This window comes from Cervus canadensis, chromosome 2 (genome assembly GCF_019320065.1).
Source record: "Cervus canadensis isolate Bull #8, Minnesota chromosome 2, ASM1932006v1, whole genome shotgun sequence".
NCBI classification, from domain to species: Eukaryota; Metazoa; Chordata; class Mammalia; order Artiodactyla; family Cervidae; genus Cervus; species Cervus canadensis.
In genome coordinates this window covers 98,487,915-98,504,215 of record NC_057387.1, presented here as the reverse complement: position 1 = coordinate 98,504,215, position 16,301 = coordinate 98,487,915, and the positions used below count along the sequence as shown (strand labels likewise).

At 39.2% G+C, this 16,301-nt stretch overlaps 1 pseudogene; it reads right to left on the bottom strand.

Moving 5' to 3' along the window:
- Nucleotides 1–4,164: 4,164 nt before the first annotated feature.
- Nucleotides 4,165–10,601, bottom strand: LOC122428114 (annotated as a pseudogene).
- Between the last annotated feature and the right edge of the window lie 5,700 nt (nt 10,602–16,301).

The window sequence follows — 16,301 nt, the reverse complement described above, 5'->3', positions numbered from 1 at the left end:
TGGTTTCCCCTACTTTCTTCAATTTAAGTCTGAATTTGGCAATAAGGTGTATATGATCTGAGCCACAGTCAGTTCCCAGTCTTGTTTTTGCTGACTGTATAGAACTTCTCCATCTTTGGCTGCAAAGAATATAATCAATCTGATTTCAGTGTTGGCCATCTGGTGATGTCCATATGTAGTCTCTCTTGTGTTGTTCGAAGAGGGTGTTTGGTTTGCTATGACCAGTGCATTCTCTTGGCAAAACTGTTAGCCTTTGCCCTGCTTCATTCTGTACTCCAAGGGCCAAACTTGCCTGTTTTATTCCAGGTGTCTCTGATTTCCTACTTTTGCATTGCAGTCCCCTGTGATGAAAATGACATCTTTTTTGGGTGTTAGTTCTAGAAGGTCTTGTAGATCTTCATAGAACCGTTCAACTTCAGCTTCTTCAGCATTACTGGTCAGGGCATAGACTTAGATTACTGTGATACTGAATGGTTTGCCTTGGAAATGAACAGAGATCATTCTGTCATTTTTGAGATTGCACCCAAGTACTGCATTTCAGACTCTTTTGTTAACTATGAGGGCTACTCCATTTCTTCTAAGGAATTATTGCCCACAGTAGTAGATATGATGGTTATCTGAATTTAATTCACCCATTCCAGTCCATTTTAGTTCGCTGATTCCTAAAATGTCGACGTTAACCCTTGCTATCTCCTGTATGACCACTTCCAATTTGCCTTGATTCATGGACCTACCATTCCAGGTTCCTATGCAATATTGCTCTTTACAACATCAGACTTTATTTCCATCACCAGTCACACCCACAACTGGGTTTTGTTTTTACTTTGGCTCCATCTCTCCATTCTTTCTGGAGTTATTTCTCCGCTGATCTCCAGTAGTATATTGGGCACCTACAGACCTGGGGAGTTCATCTTTCAGTGCCCTAACTTTTGCTTTTTCATACTGTTCATGGGGTTCTCAAGGCAAGAATACTGAAGTGGTTTGCCATTCCCTTCTCCAGTGGATCATGTTTTGTCAGAACTCTCCACCACGACCTGTCCGTCTTGGGTGGCCCTACATGGCATCGCTCATAGTTTCATTGAGTCAGGCAAGGCTCTGGTCCATGTGATCAGATTGATTAGTTTTCTGTGATGTGGTTTTCAGTCTGTCTGCCCTCTGATGGAGAAGGATAAGATGCTTATGGAAGCTTCCTGATGGGAGAGACTGACTAAAGAGGAAACTGGGTCCTGTTCTGATGGGCGGGCTGTGCTCAGTAAATCTTTAATCCAATTTTCTGTTGATGGGTGGGGCTGTGTGCCCTCCCTGTTATTTGACCTGAGGCCAAACTATGGTGGAGGTAATGAAGATAATGGGGACCTCCTTCAAAAGGTCCCATGCATGCACTGCTACACTCAGCGCCCCCAACCCTGCAGTGGACCAAAGCTGACCCATGTCTTTGCCAGAGATTCCTGGACCCTATCAGGCAAGTCTGGGTCAGTCTCTTGTGGGGTCACTGCTCCTTTCTCCTGGGTCCTGGTGGCATTACAGATTAGCTATTAAATAAGTAGAAAATTGGTTGTTAAGGATCCAAATAGTTGACCTGGACCCACTTCCCCACTGGGAGCCCCAGTCACTACTGGTATTTCTTCATCTCCTAATACTTCCAGCTGTCTCAGTGTTACCATAGCGTGAGAGCCTGACTTTGGTGTGGCCTCCACTGCTCCCAAAAGTGTGGAAGACACAACGGCTCTGGTGTTCAGGTCTCACCCTACCAGACTCATGGGGGATATGGCTCTTCCATCACTATCAGTTCAAACAAACCATCAAGTACCACATAAGCGTGCTAGAGACTGGCTTCCCCATTGGGTTGGTATAACAACCCAGAAGTGACTTAACTTCCAATGGAGTAAACTTCAATCATGAAGAGGAAGGAGAAAGGAGGAGCCAGCAGATAAACTGTTACCCCTTCCTCCTCTCTCTGACTGACAGTTCTGAGATGTGGTGTCTCCCCAGAACTTGCTGGGACAATGTCCTGGGTGACCAAGGCTGGATTTCCTTGGGAAGCCGTGACCAGCTTGGTAACATATCAAGCTTGTATTTGCTTTCTTTTCTCCCACACCTAACTTCTCTTTTCCTTAATTACTGCAGCCCTAGGATTGCCCCTCTCAGTACCTCAGCATGTAGGTGGTACCTCAGGTTCTGTTTTTCAGAGAACCTAGGGTAAGATGACTGTATACACAGAAGAGAAAGAGAGAGAAGGGAAAGATGAAAGGTCCCTATCCCCATACCACACCGAAAACCATATCTAAGTAAAACAAGCACAAATATGAAAAAATAAAGCTTCAAAACATTTTGAAGAGTATGTAAGCAGAATCTTTCAGGTAAGCATTTCCTAAACCTCAAAAGCATAAGCCATGACAGAAAAGACTATTAAATGTGATCAGCTCTATTTTAAAGATATTTATGCAACAAAATATGACATTAACAAAGATAAATTACAAGCTGCAATCTGAGAAAGACATTTGCAATTCATTTAAGTGACAAAGATAGGTATCTAGAATTTAACAAAGCTTCTGCAGATCAGGAATAAAAGATAAATAATGGAGGAATGGGCAAAGGAGAGAAGCAAGCAATTATGAGAAGAGGACATCTAGATTGCCAACAAACGTATGAAAAGATAATTCATCTCATTATAGATAAGCCAAATCCAAATAAAACCACCTGGGATACCATTCCACACTCACCTAAATGGGAAAAGATTGATAACATGAGTGTTGGCTATAGAGCAATGATCGCACTCACTGCTAGTGAAAGCATAAATCATTACAACCATATTAGAAAATAATTTGACAATATGCTTGTGAAGATGTGCATGACCTTTGACCCCAAAATTCCATTTCTTTTTTAATAGATTTTTTAAAATATTTATTTATTCATTTTATTTGGTTGTGCTAGTTGTTTATCTTAGTTTAACTAAGTTTATCTTAGTTGCAGCATGTGAGATCTTTAGTTGCACCATGCAGGATCTTTTAAGTTGCAGCATGTGGAATCTAGTTTCCTGACCAGGGATGGAACCTGAGGCCCCTGCACTGGGAGTGTGGAGTCTCAGCCACTAGGCACCAGGAAAGTCCCCCACATTCCATTTCTTATTATATTTGCTAGGGAAACTTTCATATATATATACAAGGAGATGTATGAAGGAATGATCAGTGCAGTATTTTTTATTGGGGGGAAAAATGGAAATAACCCAAATAGTCAACCAGAGAGAAAATAAATACATTTTGGAATATTTGCAAAATAGAATACAATGCAACAGTTCAAATGAGTAAACCAGAGCTACAAATAGCAGCAAGGATAAATCTCAAACACATATGATGAGAGAAAAATACAGTATGATACAATTTACACATAGATTCAAAACATGTAAAACAAAGCTATATAAATGTATCTATTTATTGGTACATGTATGTACTAAGTATAAAAACACATAAAGGAAAGCTAAACAGTGAATTCAGGATGATTGTTACAGATGGGGAGAGTAAAACAGAAATAAAACCAATGTGGAGTGTGCAGAAGGTTCCAATTCTATCTGTAATATTGATTCCTTTTTGAAAAATCTGAACCAAGTACAGCAAAATGGTAACATTCATACAGTTGAGTGTGGGAACAGGTGTCCTTTCTATTTTTCTTCTGTGTTTGCATCATTTCATTAAATTGTTTTTAAACTTAGTGGAATGCTTTGAAAAGATTCAATAAAGACTGTGTTAGTAAAAAAACAAAAGCTACCATTGAAATAAGTGTGGGCAAAACAATTGTAAGAAGTTGGGTAAATAATTCTAAGTAATTTAAAGTCCTGTACACAGATTTCTTTCCCAGGTGTGTTTAAGTTCTTGCTCCACTTTAAAGAAAGCCAAACTTAAACCATAAAAATGCATGTTGTGAATGTTGTATGTTCAAGAAAGTTAATGCAGGGATTCAATCCTCCTATTCAACCTTGCTTTACATTATAACATTGGTGAATGAATGTACAAATATGCTTGAAGTCAAAAATATTTAATGTAAGTATAGATCACATTTTGTGATTTCTGACTTTAACTGAATTATTCCATTTCCAGTCCTAATTCCTGTTGGATAAGATTCCTACTGCAAAGGAAAAAAAAGAGAGATTTCTTTTCTTTTCTTTTTTTTAGTTTTTTCTCTTTACAGGTTTATTCAACACAAAACAACCTCTTACAACTTCACTGAGGTGACTGACCACGTCCACGACCAAATCCGCCTCTAAACTGGAATTCAGTTGCTGACCCAGCCCCAGCCTCGGCTTTCTTGCCGGCACCAGGGGGCACGGCACTTGGTCTGTAGGTGTCTCTGTCGGCTTCCCCTCGTGTGAGTCTTGCAGGTCGCTCTCCCTCCAGACTTTTGGGCCGTGGCCGGCCAGTCTCAGGACGGCTGCGGCGCAGGGTGGCGGACACAGTCTCAGGGGGCAGGTGGAGGTAATCGCGGAGATACTGGATGCCCTCGTTGGTGAGGTACCAGTAGAAGTGTCTCCAGGCAAACTGTTCCTTCACGTAGCCTCATGACTTGAGAGACTGCATGGGTTTCATGACATGAAGATTGGGCACATTCTTGTCTGCCAGCTCCGGATGCTTGGGCATGTGGACATCCTTCTTGGCCACCATCACCCCCTCCTTAAAAAGGAGTTCATAAATGGCAATCCAGTTCTTTTTGGGCATCAACATCACGACTGCTGCTGTGTCTGGGGCCGGCTCTGGAAAGGGAAAAAGAGAGATTTCTACTGCAGTCATTCCAGATCTGTTTGTTGCTGCTGTTCAGTCGCTCAGTCACGTCCGATTCTTTGAGACCCCATGGACTGCAGAATGCCAGGCTTCCCTGTCCTTCACCATGTCCCAGAGCTTGCTCAAACTCATGTCCACTGAGTTGGTGATGCCATCCAATCATCTCGTCCTCTGTTGTCCACTTCTCCTCTTGCCTTCAATCTTTCCCAAATCTATTAACACATGTTAAAGGCCTGCAGGCTATGTATCCACTAGGTGCAGATAGTTCCCCGAAGGACTGAGTAAGCCAAAGAAGTGGGGCGCAAACATCTTGAGCAGAGGATAAAATGGGAATTCAGCAAAACATGGGCAGGAAATGGAGCATGGATTTCTCCTACCATTTGTTGGAGGAGGGGAGGGAAAGGTTGGAAAGATAGTTTATGGTAATACTTGAGAAAGTGTTTTGTCTGAATCTCAACTTTAACATACTAGTTTCCAAATTGAGAACATTTTATTCATTGTTGTGTCAGAAAGTAGTCATCTCCAGTTTTCAAAACATTCTGATAAGTTTACGCTTGTATTTTCTAAGAATAATGAATTAAGTGGGATCAGAGTTCTCTCTCTAATCTGCTATAATCATTGGTAAATTGTCATATTTCTTTTTAAATGAATTTTTATTGACACAAAAAATTCATGCACCTTCTGCACACTCCACATCGATTTTATTTCTATTTCACTCTCCCCATCTGTAACAATCATCCTAAATTCATTGTTTAGCTTTCCTTTATGTGTTTTTATACTTAGTACAAAATAAAGACATTACAAATTAGGCCATGGTTGCCTTCAATCATACCCCAATCCCAGTCCTGTTTCCCGCACATAACCAAAGTTAAGACTGATAACTCTTGGAGCTAGAGTGTCCAAGTTTGAATCTGGATTTTGCAACTTATTCATGACTCTGGAGTTATTTAACTCTGAAGTGAGTTATTTAACCTCACTTCACCTTATAGAGTTGTTGTAGGCTTGAATGTGTTAAATGTTACAAAGGGCTTAGAGCAATTTCTTTACTAGAAAACCCTCAATATCATGTTATTTTAAGCAACCATTCGCTATTATTTTCAGTTCAATAGTATCAGACATTCTCTTATGTTTTAAATAAGATAAACCTGCAGGTAACATTGTTTTATGTGAGTTTGTTTTTACTAAACGTCCCTGGTAGCTCAGTTGGTAAAGAATTTGCCTGCAATATGGGAGACCCAGGTTCAATCCCTGGGTTGGGAAGATCCCCTAGAGAAGGGAAAGGCTACCCACTCCAGTATTCTAGCCTGGAGAATTCCATGGGCAGAGGAGTTTGGCAGGCTACAGTCCATGAGGTTGGAAAGAGTCGGACAGGACTGACTGACTTTCACTTTCATCATATCAAACATTGTTCCCTAGCTTTGTTTTGTCATTCAGTTATAAATCCTGGAGGTCATTCTCTATACAAAGCAATCAACCTTTTCTTTTAAATTTTGCATAGCCAGTCTACTTCTGATAGACTTCAGATTGTTCCCAGTTTGTCCTATGAAGGCAATGCTACCGTAAACTCCTTTATACAAGTGTTACACTTGGGTAAATGCTTTACTCTGGTAGATACCTAGAGGTGTGTGTGCGTGCTTAGTCACTCAGTCGTGTCTGACTCTTTGTGACCCCATGGACTGCAGCCGACCAGGCTCCTCTGTCCATGGGGATTCTCCAGGCAAGAATACTGGAGTGGGTTGCCATGCTCTCCTCCAGGGGATATTCCCAACCCAGGGATCAATCCAGGTCTCCCACATTGCAGGCAGATTCTTTACCATCTGAGCCACTAGGAGAGCCCTAGAGGACACACATTTAAAATTTCAGTCTATGCTGCCAGTTTGCCTTCCAAAGAGGCTGCACCAATTTATATTCCTACCTGCAGTATTTTTGAAAATTACCTGTGACCTCTGTGAAAGTCTTTCATATTCTTCCTAACAGTTTTAATAATCTTTTAAATTCCTCAATCTGATGGGTGATATTTTTATTTATTTACTTTTGGCCATGCCATGTAGCTTATGGGATTTTAGTTCCCCAACCAGCAATTGAACCTGGACCTTCAGCAGTGAGAGCGCAGAGTCCTAACCACTGGACCACCAAGAAAGTCCAAAACATTTTTATTTTAAATTTAATTTCCCTGATTCCTAGGAGAGTTGCTCAAATGTATATTTTAGTATGTATATTGGCCACTTGTGTTTTCCCATTTGTAAATTGTTGGTATCCTATTTTCTGTACCTTTTAAAATTAATAACAGCAGTTTTTTATGCATTATTAATCTTAATTCTCAGATACTTAAATCTATTTTCTCTTGGTCTGTTATATATCTTAAGCTCTAGATATCATAAAGGTATTTATTGTTTTAAAGTTTTTATTACTGACATAGTCAAATGTATCACTTTTATACATTTTTTTCTCTTTGAATCTTCTTCTGTAAGATTTTCCTTACTCTTAAGGCCATAAACATTTTTCTACAGTTTTTTTTCCTAGTAAATTCATGACTTAAAAAAATAACATTCTTTTTTTTTTTTTAATTTATTTTTTGGTGGCACCTCGTGGCATACGGGATCTTAGTTCCCAGACCAGGAGTCAAACCTGCACACCCTGCATTGGAAGTGCAGAATCTTAACCCCTGGATCACCAGGGAGCTCCCTCTTAGCATTTTTTATGTTTAGGTTTTTAATTGATCAGAAATGTATATTTTTATGGTATTGGTAAGAATCCAACTTGACTCTCCTATAAAAGGATTTTCAATCATCACCAACAACATTTTTTGGGTATCAGCTTTGTTGAGAGATAATCCACATCTTTATTGAGAGACAATTCACATTTAAAAAGTACAATTCAATGTTTTTTTAGTATATTCACAGAGTAGCACAATCATCACTGTAATAATAATAAATAATAATAAATTAATATTATAAATCAAAAATATTTTATATTATTATAATATATTGTATGTTATAATGTATAATATGTTCTATATTATAATATATTATATAACAATATTATATAAAATATTGTATTTTATTAAATATAATAAATTTGGGGACATTTTTATCACCCCCAAAAGAAACCTCATAACCCTTTTTACCCCAACTCTTCCTGCAGCCTGAAACAACCATTAATCTACTTTTCTGTCACTACAGATTTGCCTGTTCTGGACAATTCATATAAATGGCGTCACACAACATGTGGTCCTATGTAATTGGCTCCTTTCACTTAGCATGATGTTTCAATGATTATCCAGGTTGTAGCATGTATCTGTGTTTTATTCCTTTTTATTATCAAATAATATGCCACTGTATGGCTATACCACATTTTATTTATGCATGCATCAGCTGATGGACATTTCAGTTGTTTCTATTTTGGGGTGATTATGAATAGTGCTATGATGAACATTGTAGCACCCAAGCAATCACTGATCTGGTTCCTGTCACTGTAGTTTGGTATTTCCTTTTTTAGAATTTTATGTAATGAAATCATATAGTATGTATGCTTTTGTGTCTGGCTTTTTTCACTGAGCATATTGTTTTTATGATTCACTCATATTACTGCACCTGTTATTTGTTCCTAATAGCTCACATGCTTTTTTGCTGAATAGCTTTCCATTGTGTAGATACAGACCCCAAATTTTAAATTCTCATGAAATCTAATTTACCAATTTTTTACAAAGTTTATGCTTTTTGGATCTGATTCACAATGTGCCTTTAAATTTTATTCATTGGGGAATCTTTCCTCTCTGTTCCAATAAATCTTGGGCATACACATGACTCTTAGTTAAGAAAAGTTCTCATGGTCCTGACAGTCCAGGCATTAGAATGCCCAATTCTAAATACTGATCAAATTGTCAAGCTTTCTTTAAAGTAAAAACTCCTCTCCTTCCCTAACTTGGACCTTCTGTATGAATATTTATAGCAGGAATGGAAGGAGGTAGGGCCATGGTTATATTCTCATTTTCTGCCTAGAGTATCTATCTCCTTCTCTTCCAGCTGGCTCTCTCAGGTTTGGGAGAGAAACCAAATAAATAGTATTTAAATACTTAAACAGATTCAAGCTCTCTGGGATTGGCAAATAGTCAAAGCTGACTCTTTCTCTCCTGAAGTAGCTTTGAGGATTCTGCAAAAGCCCCCAGTAGGAACATTTCTGTTGTTCCTACCACAACGCAGGTGACATGATTTCCCTTTCATTGGCTGCTCCCCACCTCCGCATTTGCTTTTTGGTGGTCCACTCTACAGTGGGTCTTTCTGTGGGGGTCCCATGGCTCCTTCAGACAATTCTCTTGGGCAGGATTGAAAAGGATTTAAACCAGTTCTCCCTCCATGCTGGCCACTTGATTCACTTCCCCTTCAACTTGGTGACAGGATCACCTAGCCAGGCCATCTCTGCCTCTTACACATTCCAGGCATGAGTCAGAGACTGGTCTACTACCTGAAGGAGTTACATCAAGGATAAGTATCCAGATGGTCCCAGTGAAATAGCTCTCCCATGACTTGAGAACAGGAATGAACGCCCTACCCCTACTCACTGAGAGAGGGGAGGAGAGAAATAGCGTAACTCTCTCCAGAAATGTCCTCTTTAAAAGTCCTGCACCAACAGCCTTTACACCTTGAGGGTGAAGGAGTTGGAAACTATGAAACTGGTTTTTGACTCTACTCTGAAATTCTTACACAATAGTATACTGACAACAGTGTTATTGAATATCTATTGCCTCAGGATTTCTGGCTGAAACTTCTAGTTTAAAATCCTTTTACACTTGCATTTGTTGGATGTGATGTATTTTTTTTTTACTATCTTAATGGATTAAATTTGCCAATGTTATAAGATTATGGAATCCATATTCATAAATGAAATTGACCTATAATAGTGTATTAACCTGGAGTCATCTGCTGCTGCTGCTAAGTCACTTCAGTCGTGTCCGACTCTGTGCGACCCCATAGACGTCAGCCCACCAGACTCCCGCGTCCCTGGGATTCTCCAGGCAAGAACACTGGAGTGAGTTGCCATTTCCTTCTCCAATGCATGAAAGTGAAAAGTGAAAGTGAAGTTGCTCAGTCGTGTCCGACTCTTAGCAACCCTATGGACCGCAGCCTACCAGGCTCCTCCATCCATGGGATTTTCCAGGCAAGAGTACTGGAGTGGGGTGCCATTGCCTCTAGCAGGATAGAAATTTGCATGCCATGACTCAGGTGTGCAAAGGAATATAATCATTGTTGTTGTTCAGTCGCTAAGTTGTGTCAGAATCTTTGTGACCCCAGTTATTTTCCACAACTAATTCTGTCTTAGACTCAAGGCTCTACTCCTGCTAATAGCAGAGAAAACAACATTGTTTATGTCTTTGTAAAAGTTGCTGTCCGACTTTGTAAAAGTCACGGCCGATGCTTTGCAACCCCATGGGCTGTAGCCCGCCAGGCTCCCCTGTCCATGGAATTCTTCAGGCACGAGTACTGGAGTGGGTAGCCATTACCTTCTCCATGGGATCGTCCCAACTGAATTTAAATTAAATTTTTGTCAATTCAGAATTCACACTTCCTGCTGACTGTTCATCCCCCTCATAAGAACAAGGGAAGAAACCCACACTGTCCTGAGGCTCCTTCCCTGATCCCACTTCTGAAGCCTGCCGAGGGAAGGCTGTTTCCACCTTCTCTTTTGGAACATCAGTCTGGTATCTACTACTGATTCATCCTCCATGCATTCTGTCCCTCCCTCATGTCAGCCTCAGGCAGAGAAGCAATCCAAATTGCTAGGAAGGGAAAATGTTTCAGGTAGTTATTTCTAAACATTTTAACTAGCTTACTCACATTTAAATGCAAGACATTTGTTGTTCTTATGCTTTTGTTGCTAAATCAAGATCCAATCGCATGTAATGTGCCTCCATTACACTGGCGCTATATCCTCCCAAGTTCTTTAGTCACCTCTTCAGAACTCTCTTGTGAAACTTGTCAATATCGATCACATATAATAACCACAGCCCAGGTATCTTACGTATATTTCTTTCCTCACAATAACTCAGTGGAGAACATAATTCTATTGCTATTTTACAGAAAAATAAATTGAGGCACAGAAATTACTATTATTAGTTAGGATATAGGCTAAGTTGCTATAACAAAGAAATACCAAAATACAGTGACTTGAGCAAGGTGGAGGCTTATTTCTCTCTCATAAAACACAACATAGTTACACCAAAGGTTCAGGGTAGCAGGCGGCTCTGCCTCACACAGTTATCCAGAAACCCAGTACTTCCTTGCTACTTGATCACTGTCAAGGGTGGTATCCTCAGCTATATCGTAAAAGCTGGCTCGCCGCTACCCAGGCATGTCCAAGCCTGTGGGAAGGAGGAAGAGAAAAGTCGCAGGACAGGTAGTTCCTATTCTCAGGAAACTGCAGACAGACACTTTAGTTCACATGGTCCAGAAAGGTCACAGTCACGTGGTTACAACTAACTGCAAGAGAGGCTGAAAAACATAGCCTCTACTTAGTAGCCCTTGGCCAGGTAAAACCAGTGGTGGGTAGGTATGGTGGTGATTCTATTACTAAAAGAAGAAGGAAATCCTGGGTCTTAGGGATTGTTTAGGCATCTCTGCCACAGAACCCAATGTGATTCTCTCCTTCCAAATTCTGAGCAGTCTGTCCAGTTAAAAAACTATATTTTCCATTGCCCTTGCAGAGAGGAGCAGCCAGATAGACAGAAGCAGAAGTCACTAGGCAGGGCTTCCTGAAACATTTTGTCTGCTCCTTATCCTTCCTGCTGCTTGGAAAGCAGATGAGGTAGCTAGAGCATCAAAGGCCATAGCAGACCACAGGTGACCCAGAATATGGAAGCTGAAGATGGTGGGGCATTCAGAAAGAAAGAACCTAGAAACTTCATGATCAAGGAGACACCACACCAGTCCCAAGCTGCCTAACTCTTCACTTCTCTATTTTGAGGAAGAAATAAGCTGCTTTCATATTTAAGTTGCTTTAATTGTAATCTTCTGCAAATAACCTAACGTAATTCCTAATTCAAATTGTTCAGTTAAGCAATATATTTGAAGTCACGCAGCTGGTAAGATATTCATACTCATATTGACTAGCTCCAAAGCTCATATTCTTGCCTCTCCAAGATTATATTAGTCTTTTACAAGACAGAAATGGCTTCCTTTTGTAAAGCCTCTTCAGTACAACAAAGAAATAGTAGATGGCTCCATCCTATTTAGGGAAAGATATTTATCCTTTACACATAGAGTTCTATACATAAGAAAGCATTTTGGCTAGCAAGATATTTCTATGTATGCAACATAAAATTACAGAAAAGCACCATGCGCTATCCATCCAGACATGATTTGTTATCTCTTATCTCTGAACTTTTCTATTAATATTACTTGGCTTCTTGTTCATTTCTTTTGTTGTCAGCTAGCATGTGCCAACAGACAAAGAGTAGGAGGTACCAGTGTTAAGGAAAATTAATGAAAAACACTTAAATGTATAACAAGCTATTCATTACTTTTTTCCGTGGGAAAAACTCCACAATTATTTAACTTTAAGTCTAATATATTGGGTCCATCTTATAGGACATATAGTTGGAAACTCTCTGATCTATGTAACTGACTGATATGGCTTATACTTGCAGTATGGAAAAGATGCAGGAGCAATAAATAGGCTTTGAGAGCCATCATGACTCTATCATCACGTGTAACATGTATACAGTGTGCACACGTGTGTGCGTGTTTACTCAGTCATGTCTGACTCTGTGCAACCCCCTGGACTGTAGCCCACCAGGCTCCTCTGTCTATGGGATTTACCAGGCAAGAATACTAGAGTGGGTTGCCATTTCCTCCTCCAGGAGGTCTTCCTGACCCAGCGATCAAACCTGAGTCTCTTGTGTCTCCTACATTGGGAGGAGGATTCTTTATCACTGCACCTCCTGGGAAACCCCCAAATGAATGTATTTCATCATGTGTAATGACACTGTGCACTTGGATAAAGGCTTTAGCCTTTCTTGTTGAGAGATCATTTGATCAGAGTAAGAAGTCACTCACATAAACTACTTAACCCACATGTTCTAAATTTCTACTGGGGAAAATATCACTGGTATTAGTGAGGAAAACTGTGCTACTCTTTTGGGCAAAACACCAAAAAGTGACATAAGTTTTTAGGAAAGTTTATTAAATAATAATATTAATTATTAATATTATATTAATTATTATAATAATTTAATACATAATAATATTATATTATATACTAATAATAATTAATTATTAATAATAACATTAAACAATATTATTAGCTCTTTGGGGGAAAAGGAGAAATGATTGAAACTGTTGAAAATGTTTAGATTTAGAATATCTTGCATGGCATAAAGGAAACAGCTAAAACTGATTCATCAGCAAATGTTACTTTTTGGTTTTAGGATTCTGTAATAGACAGAATAAAAACCCTCCAAAGATGTTCATTTTTTAATCCTCAGAACCTGTGAATATGTTACCTTATATGGCAGAAGGAACTTTAAAGACTTTAAAATAGGAATATTATTCTAGATAATCTGGGTGGGATCAGTGTTATAACAAGGACCCTTAAAAGATAGAAGAAGAAGGCTAAAGAGAGAGAAAGAGGAGACTGGCTAGAGACTAAGCAGAGTTTAGCGAGATGCCATTGCTGGAAGCGGGCCGTGAGCTAAAGAAAGCAGATACCCATGAAAAGTTGAAAAAGACAAAGAACTGATTCTCCCCTAGAACCTTCAGAATAAACACACCCCTGCCAACATGTAATTTGTTACAGCAGCCATAAGAAATAACATATGTTACAGAAACAATAGGAAACAAATACAGGCTTCAAACTTTGGCAGGGGATTAAGCAAGGTAAAATAGTTAATCAGTAAGAAATAGGGTCCTACCCATTCTGTTTCAAATCTCTCTCACCACTTTCTAATGAGTTTGTTGTAGACTCAAATGTGCAAATCAAGAATGATCTCTGGCTCTTTGGAAAAATGACTCGTTCTAGGATTGGAAGAGGATACACAAGGTATGACTGCATCATCTTGTAGTGCCAGAAAGTAAGGAGGTGCTAAAATGTAAAACAAACAAAATAAAACAGAAAAACACAATACGACAAAGATAGGGCTATGTCAAAGAGACCATTGGGAACCATCTGAAAAAGATCCTCAGGGCCAAAGTTGGAACAATTCAAACAACAAAATAATCAAATCAGTATAACCAACATATAAAACAAATATCCGTAAGAATCCAATTTGAGTTTCCTCCTTCTAAATTCTAAGCATGCAGCCAGGTGAAAAAGCACATGTAAGGGGACACATGTACACCCATGGCTGATTCCTGGTGATGTATGGCAGAGGCCATCACAATATTATAATTATCCTCCAATTAAAATAAATAAATAAAAAGTTTTTAAAGATACATGTGAGCAAAAGTCACTGAGTGATATAAATAAGTGACTGAAAAAATAAGTAAGTGAGAGAGACGAGACATCTCCTGGGCAAAAATATCCTAAATAATTTATGTAGAATCTCTGCCCTCCAGAAGGTGGAGCATAACTTCCCACTCCTTACATGTGAGCTGCACACAGTAACTTCCTTCCAAATAGAAAAACATGGAAAGGGGAGGAGGGGAAGAGTAATTTTACAGCGTAAAAACCTAGCAAATACTACCTCAGCCAAGTGATCAAGGTCAACATCAGTAGTGGTAAGTTGTGTTGATGGTATGTACTCATGAAATGATGTGACAAAAAATGGTAACTTACTTCTCTGGTCTTCATCCCAAAAGGCCATAATCCCTGCCTAATCATGAGAAAAACATCAGACAAAGCAGTTGAGAGACATCCCATAAAATACTTGACCAATTCTCCTCAAAACTGTCAAGGTCACCAAAAACAAGGTAAGTTCTGAGAAAGTGGCATAGCCAAGAGGAGCCTAAGGGACTATAACAAGTAAATGTAACGAGGTATCCTGGATGGAATCCTGGAACAGAAAAAGGGCATTTGGCAAAAACTAAATTGAAAGGACCGATGATGAAGCTGAGGCTCCAATACTTTGACCACCTGATGCCAAGGGCAGACTCACTGGAAAAGACCTTGATGATGGGAAAGACTGAAGGCAAAAGGAGCAGGGGGTGGCAGAGGATGAGATGGTTAGATAGCATCACCAGCTCAATGGACGTGAATTTGAGCAAACTCCGCGAGATAGTGGAGGACAGAGGAGTCTGGTGTGCTATAGTCCATGGGGTGGCAAAGAGTCAGATATAAGTTAGTGACTGAACAGCAACAGCAAACAAATCTGATCGCCTCATACCTGTTAGAATGGCCATCATCAAAAAGCCAAGAGATAATAAATGCTGGCATGGATGTGGAGAAAAAGGAACTTTTGTTCACTATTGGTGGGAATGTAAATTGCTGCAAACGCTATGATAAACAGTATGGAGGTTCCTCAAAAAGTTAAAAATAGAACTACCAAATGATCCAACAATTCCACTTCTGGGAATATTTCCAAAGGAAATGAAGACATTGACTCAAAAAGATATCAGCCCCCAATGTTCATTGCAGCATTATTTACAGTTGCTAAGACACAAAAACAACCCAAGAGTCCATTCAATGGCTGAATGGATAAAGAAACTGTGATGTATATACATAATGGAATACTATTAAGACATAAAAAACAAGGAAATCATACTATTTGTGACAACATGGATGGATCTTGAAGACATTATGCTCAGTGAAATAAAAAAGACAAACAAAAACCAAAACTGTATGATCTCATTTATATGTGAAATCTAAAAGATCAAAATAAACAAAACACCAAACTCACAGGAAAAGAAAACAGGTCTGTGATTACTAGGGGAGGGATCGGAGAGAGGGAGAACTAGAGGAAAAGTGATCAAAAGGTACAAACTTGCAGTCACAAGATAAATTAATGTCAGGGATGTAATAATGTACAATATGATGATTATAGTTAACACTACTATATGATATATAGGTATGTTGTTAAGATAGTAAAGCCTGAGAGTTCTCCTCATAAGGAGAATTTTCTTGTCTTTTTATCTTATCTATATGAGATGATGGATGTTAACTAACATGTGGCAATCACTTCACAACACATGTAAATCAAACTATCATGCTATACAACTTAAACCTAATACAATGACATACGTCAACTATTTCTCAATAAAACTAAAAGGAAAAAAGGAAAACAGGTTTGAATAAGGTATTGTTGTTGTTTAGTCACTCATTCCTGTCTGCCTCTTTTGCAACCCCATGGACTGTAGCCTGCCAGGCTCTTCTATCCATAGGATTTCCCAAGCAAGAACACTGAAGTGGGTTGCCATTTCCTACTTCAAGGATCTTGCAGACCCAGGGATCAAACCTGCATCTCATGCAAGTCTCCTGCATTTCAGGCATTTACTTTACTGCTGCGTTTCCAAGGAAGTCCATGTAGAATTTAGTTAATAATTATGTATCACTATTGTTTAGTTAATCATAACAAGTGTACCACACTAATGTAAGATATTA